This window comes from Arachis hypogaea, chromosome 19 (assembly GCF_003086295.3).
Source record: "Arachis hypogaea cultivar Tifrunner chromosome 19, arahy.Tifrunner.gnm2.J5K5, whole genome shotgun sequence".
Lineage (NCBI taxonomy): Eukaryota > Viridiplantae > Streptophyta > Magnoliopsida > Fabales > Fabaceae > Arachis > Arachis hypogaea.
The window spans coordinates 104,748,063-104,755,191 of record NC_092054.1 but is presented as its reverse complement, the minus strand read 5'-3'; the positions used below and the strand labels follow the sequence as shown (position 1 = coordinate 104,755,191).

At 41.5% G+C, this 7,129-nt stretch overlaps 1 non-coding gene across 1 annotated transcript; it reads left to right on the top strand.

Annotated features, from left to right (window-relative positions):
* The first annotated feature begins 6,360 nt into the window (after positions 1-6,360).
* On the top strand, positions 6,361-6,468 carry LOC112781289 (small nucleolar RNA R71). Its single transcript, XR_003192074.1, has one exon. It is a non-coding gene; the product is annotated as a small nucleolar RNA R71 (small nucleolar RNA).
* The last annotated feature ends 661 nt before the right edge of the window (positions 6,469-7,129 follow it).

The following is a 7,129-nucleotide window of genomic DNA, read 5'->3' as shown; positions in this document are numbered from 1 at the left end:
ACTGGTGAGAATTTCAGATAAGCGAATAGAGATGCTTTCGTTCCTCTGAACCTCTGCTTTCCTGCTATCTTCATCCAATCAGTCTTACTCCTTTCCTTGGCTGGCTTTATGTGATACATCACCACTGTCAATGGCTACTTTCGGTCTTCTCTCGGGAAAATGATCCAAATGCCCTGTCACGGCACGGCTAATCGTCTGAAGGCATCACCCTTGTCAATGGTTTCATCCTATCCTCTCAGTGAAAATGGTCAACGCACCCTGTCACGGCACGGCTATTCATCTGTCGGTTCTCGATCATGCTGGAATAGGATTTACTATCCTTTTGGGTCTGTCACTACGCCCGGCAATCGCAAGTTTTAAGCTCGTCACAGTCATTCAATCATTGAATCCTACTCGAAATACCACAGACAAGGTTTAGACCTTCCGGATTCTCTTGAATGCCGCCATCATTCTAGCTTACACCACGAAGATTCCGATTAAGAGATCTAAGAGATACTCATTCAGTCGAAGGTATAATGGAAGTGGTTGTCAGGCACGCGTTCATAGGGAATGATGATGATTGTCACGTTCATCACATTCAGGTTGAAGTGCGAATGAATATCTTAGAAGCGAAATAAGAAGAATTGAATAGAAAACAGTAGTACTTTGCATTAATCTTTGAGGAACAGCAGAGCTCTACACCTTTAACTATGGAGTGTAGAAACTCTACCGTCAAAAATACATAAGTGAATGGAGTTCATTGGTCTCGGCCCCAGAGGGGAACCGGAGTAACCAAGACTGTGAATACAATTATAAAATGTTCTATTTATAATAAACTAGTCACTATGGTTTACAGAAGTAAGTAATTGATGCATAAATCCACTTTCGGGGCCCACTTGGTGTGTGCTTGGGCTGAGCTTGAGTGTTGCACGTGTAGAGGTCCTTCTTGGAGTTGAACGCCAGCTTTTGTGCCTGTTTGGGCGTTGAACTGCACTTTGCAGCTTGTTTCTGGCGCTGGACGCCAGAATTGGGCAGAGAACTGGTGTTGAATGCCAGATTGCGTCGTCTAACTTGGGCAAAGTATGGACTATTATACATTGCTGGAAAGCCCTGGATGTCTAATTTCCAACGCAATTAGAAGCGCGCCATTTTGAGTTCTGTAGCTCCAGAAAATTCACTTTGAGTGCAGGGAGGTCAGAATCCAACAGCATCAGCAGTCCTTCTTCAACCTCTGAATCTGATTTCTGCTCAAGTCCCTCAATTTCAGCCAAAAAATACCTGAAATCACAGAAAAACACACAAACTCCTAGTAAAGTCTAGAAATGTGAATTTAACATAAAAGCTAATGAAAACATCCCTAAAAGTAACTAGATTCTACTAAAAAGATACTAAAAACAATACCAAAAAGCGTATAAATTATCCGCTCATCACAACACCAAACTTAAATTGTTGCTTGTCCCCAAGCAACTGAAAATCAAATAGGATAAAAAGAAGAGAATATACTATAAATTCCAAACTATCAATGAAACATAGCTTCAATCATATGAGCGGGACTTATAGCTCTTTTGCCTCTTGAATAGTTTTGGCATCTCACTTTATCCATTGAGGTTTAGAATGATTGGCATCTATAGAAACTCAGAGTTTAGATAGTGTTATTGACTCTCCTAGTTCAGTATGATGATTCTTGAACACAGCTATTTTATGAGTCTTGGCCGTGGCCCTATGCACTTTGTTTTCCAGTATTACCACCGGATACATAAATGCCACAGACACATAATTGGGTGAACCTTTTCAGATTGTGACTCAGCTTTGCTAAAGTCCCCAATTAAAGGTGTCCAGGGTTCTTAAGCACACTCTTTTTTTTTGCTTTGGACCTTGACTTTAACCGCTCAGTCTCAAGTTTTCACTTGACACCTTCACGCCACAAGCACATGGTTAGGGACAGCTTGGTTTAGCCGCTTAGACCAGGATTTTATTCCTTTAGGCCCTCCTATCCACTGATGCTCAAAGCCTTGGGATCCTTTTTATTTGCCCTTGCCTTTTGGTTTTAAGGGTTACTGGCTTTTTGCTCTTGCCTCTTGGTTTTAAGAGCTTTTGGCTTTTTCTGCTTGCTTTTTCTTTTTCTTTCTATTTTTTTTTGCCTAATTTTTTTTCTTTTTTTTTTCTCTGCAAGCTTTGTTCTTTGCTGCTTTTTCTTGCTTCAAGAATCATTTTTTTATGATTTTTCAGATTATCAAATAACATGTCTCCTAGTCATCATTCTTTCAAGAGCCAACATATTTAACATTCATGAACAACAACTTCAAAAGACATATGCATTGTTCAAGCATACATTCAGAAAACAAGAAGCATTGTCACCACATCAATATAATTAAGCTAAGTTCAAGGATAAATTCGAAACTCATGTACTTCTTGTTCTTTTGAATTAAAACATTTTTCATTTAAGAGAGGTGATGGATTCATAGGACATTCATAGCTTTAAGACAATGTTACTAACTACTAATGATCATGTAATGAAGACACAAACATAGATAAGCACATAACATAGAAAACGAAAAACAGAAGAAATAAGAACAAGGAATGAATCCACCTTAGTGATGGTGGCGTTTCCTTCTTGAGGAACCAATGATGTCCTTGAGCTCTTCTATGTCTCTTCCTTGTCTTTGTTGCTCCTCCCTCATTTCTTTTTTATCTTCTCTTATTTCATGGAGCATGATGGAGTGCTCTTGATGTTCCACCCTTAATTGTCCCATGTTGGCACTTAATTCTCCTAGGGAGGTGTTGATTTGCTCCCAATAGTTTTGTGGAGGAAAATGCATTTGAGGCATCTCCGGGATCTCATGGTGATGAGCTTCCTACGCCTCTTGAGCTCCATGAATGGGCTCTCTTGCTTGCTCCATCTTTTTCTTAGTGATGGGCTTCTCTTCCTTAATAGGAATGTCTCCTTCTATGAAAGCTCCAGCTGAGTAACATAGATGGCAGATAAGATGAGGAAAAGCTAGCCTTGCCATGGGGGATGACTTTTCGGCTATTTTGTAGAGTTCATTAGAGATGACTTCATGAACTTCTATTTCCTCTCCAGTCATGATGCTATGAATCATGATGGCCCGATCCACAGTAACTTCAGATCGGTTGCTAGTGGGAATGATTGAGCATTGAATTAACTCCAACCATCCTCTAGCCACAGGCTTGAGGTCCAATCTTCTTAGTTGAACCGGCTTGCCTTTGGAGTCAATCTTCCATTGGGCTCCTTCCACACATATGTCCATAAGGACTTGGTCCAACCTTTGATTAAAGTTGACCCTTCTAGTGTAGGGGCGTTCATCTCCTTGCATCATGGGCAAGTTAAACGCCAACCTCACATTCTCCGGACTAAAATCTAAGTATTTCCCCCGAACCATTGTAACATAGTTCTTTGGATCCGGGTTCTTACTTTGATCATGGTTCTTGGTGATCCATGTATTGGCATAGAACTCTTGAACCATTAGGATGCCGACTTGTTGGATGGGATTTGTTAGAACTTCCCAACCTCTTCTTTGAATTTCATGTCGGATCTCCGGATACTCATTTCTTTTGAGTTTGAAAGGGACCTCAGGGATCACCTTCTTCTTGGCCACAATATCATAGAAGTGGTCTTGATGGGCTTTGGAGATGAACCTTTCCATCTCCCATGACTCAGAGGTGGAAGCTTTTGTCTTCCCTTTCCCCTTTCTAGAGGATTCTCCGGTCTTAGGTGCCATCAATGGTAATGGAAAAACAAAAAAGCTTATGCTTTTACCACACAAAACTTAGAATTTTGCTCGCCCTCGAGCAAGAGAAGAAAGAATAGATGAAGAAGAAGAAGAAAATATGGAGAAGAGGGGTGAAGTGTGTTTCGGCCAAGTAGAGAGGAGAGGGTTGTGTTGTGTGGAAATGAGGAAGAATAGAGGGCTATATATAGGGGAGGGAGGGGGTTAAGGTTCGGCCATTTAAGGTGGGTTTGGGTGGGAAATTGGTTTTGAATTTTGAAGGTAGGTGGAGTTTATGAGGTAGGTTTATGGGGAAGAGTGGATGGATGTGAGTGGTAAAGAGGTGATGGGGAAGAGGGATTGAGGTGATTGGTGAAGGGTTTTGGGGAAGAGTGTTTATGGGATTGTGTGAAAGAGGGGTGAGAAGAAGTGAGTGGAGGTAGGTGGGGATCCTGTGGGGTCCACAGATCCTGAGGTGATCCTGTGGGGTCCACAGATCCTGAGATGATCCTGTGGGGTCCTCAGATCCTGAGGTGTTCAAGGAATTACAACCTTGCACCAAATTAGGCATGTAAAATGCCCTTGCACACAACTCTGGGCGTTCAGTGCCAGGTTGGTGCCCATTTTGGGCGTTCAACGCCCATTTACTGGCCATTTCTGGCGTTGAACGCCAGAACCATGCTTGTTCTGGGCGTTCAGCGCCCAGACACTGCCCATTTTGGGCGTTCAGCACCAGAACCATACTCTGTTCTGGCGTTGAACGCCAGACAGATGCTCATCCAGGGTGTGATTTTTCTTCTGCTGTTTTTTATTCCATTTTCAATTTTTATATTTATTTTGTAACTCCACATGATCATGAACCTACAAAGACATATAACTTAGAAAAATATAGTTAGAGAAAAATTGGGTTGCCTTCCAACAAGCGCTTCTTTAATGTCAATAGCTTGACAGTGGGCTCTCATGGAGCCTCACAGATGTTCAGAGCATTGTTGAGACTCTCCAACACTAAACTTAGAGTTTGGATATGGGAGTTCAACACCAAACTTAGAGTTTGGTTGTGGCCTCCCAACACCAAACTTAGAGTTTGACTGTGGGGGCTTTGGTTGACTCTGCTTTGAGAGAAGCTTTTTCTGCTTCCTCTCCATGGATGTAGAGAGAGATCCTTGAGTTGTAAACACAAGGTTGTCCTTATTTAATTAAAGGATCAATTCTCCTCTGTCCACATCAATCACAGCTCTTGCTGTGGCTAGGAAAGGTCTTCCTAGGATGATGGATTTATCCTCTTCCTTTCCAGTATCCAGGACTATGAAATCAGCAGGGATGTAAAGGCCTTCAACCTTTACTAACACGTCCTCTACTTGTCCATAAGCCTGTTTTCTTGAATTGTCTGCCATCTCTAATGAGATTTTAGCAGCTTGCACCCCATAGATTCCCAGTTTCTCTATTACAGAGAGGGGCATGAGGTTTATTCCTGAACCAAGGTCACACAGAGCCTTAAAGATCATGGTGCCTATGGTACAGGGTATTATGAACTTTCCAGGATCCTGTCTCTTCTGAGGCAATGTCAGTTGATCCAGATCACTTAGTTCATTGATGAACAAGGGAGGTCCAACTTCCCAAGTATCAATGCCAAATAATTTGGCATTCAGCTTCATGATTGCACCAAGAAACTTGGTAGTTTGCTCTTCAGTAACATCCTCATTCTCTTCAGAAGAGGAATACTCATCAGAGCTCATGAAGGGCATAAGGAGGTTCAATGGAATCTCTATGGTCTCTAGATGAGCCTCAGAGTCCTTTGGTTCCTCAGAGGGAAGCTCCTTATTGATCACTGGACGTCCCAGGAGGTCTTCCTCACTGGGATTCACGTCCTCTCCTTCCCTTCTAGGTTCGGCCATGGTGATCAATTCAATGGCCTTGCACTCTCCTTTTGGATTTTCTTCTGTATTGCTTGGGAGAGTACTAGGAGGGATTTCAGTGATCCTTTTACTCAGCTGGCCCACTTGTGCTTCCAAATTTCTAATGGAAGACCTTGTTCATTCATGAAACTCACAGTGGCCTTAGATAGATCAGAGACTAAATTTTCTAAGCTAGATGGATTTTGCTCAGAATTCTCTGTCTGTTGCTGAGTGGATGATGGAAAAGGTTTACTATTGTTAAACCTGTTTCTTCCACCATTATTAAAGCCTTGTTGAGGCCTTTGATCCTTCCATGAGAGATTTGGATGATTTCTCCATGATGGATTATAGGTGTTTCCATAAGGTTCACCTAAGTAATTCACCTCTGCTATTGCAGGGTTTTCAGAATCATAAGCTTCTTCTTCATAAGAAGCCTCTTGAGTACTGTTGGATGCAGCTTGCACTCCATTCAGACTCTGAGAAATCATATTGACTTGCTGAGTCAATATTTTATTCTGAGCCAATATGGCATTCAGAGTATCAATTTCAAGAACTCCCTTCTTCATAGGCGTCCCATTACTCACAGGATTCCTCTCAGAAGTGTACATAAACTGGTTATTAGAAACCATGTCAATGAGTTCTTGAGCTTCTGCAGGCGTTTTTTTTAGGTGAATGGATCCACCTGCAGAAGTGTCCAATGACATCTTTGATAGCTCAGATAAACCATCATAGAATATATCCAGGATGGTCCATTCTGAAAGCATGTCAGAAGGACACTTTTTGGTCAGCTGTTTGTATCTTTCCCAAGCTTCATAGAGGGATTCACCATCTTTTTGTTTGAAGGTTTGAACATCCACTCTAAGCTTGCTCAACTTTTGAGGAGGAAAGAACTTGGCTAAGAAAGCCGTGACCAGCTTATCCCAAGAGTTCAAGCTATCCTTAGGTTGAGAGTCCAACCATATTCTAGCTCTGTCTCTTACAGCAAAGGGGAAAAGCATGAGCCTGTAGACTTCAGGATCTACTCCATTAGTCTTAACAGTATCACATATCTGCAAGAATTCAGTTAAGAACTGAAAAGGATCTTCAGATGGAAGTCCATGAAACTTGCAGTTCTGCTGCATCAGAGAAACTAATTGAGGTTTCAGCTCAAAGTTGTTTGCTCCAATGGCAGGAATGGAGATGCTTTTTCCATGTAAATTAGAATTTGGTGCAGTAAAGTCACCAAGCATTCTCCTTGCATTATTATTATTTTTGGCTGCCATCTCCTCTTCCTGTTCGAAAATTTCTGACAAGTGCTTGCTGGATAGTTGTAATTTAACTTCTCTTAGTTTCCTTTTCAGAGTCTTTTCAGGTTCTGGATCTGCTTCAACAAGAATATTCTTGTCCTTGCTCCTGCTCATATGAAAAAGAAGGAGACAGAAAAATAATAATAGGGATCCTTTTTACCACAGTATAGAGGTCCCTGTGTGAGTAGAAGAAAAGAAGGAGATGAGAGAGAAAGAGAATTTCGAAAATAATTTTTGAAAA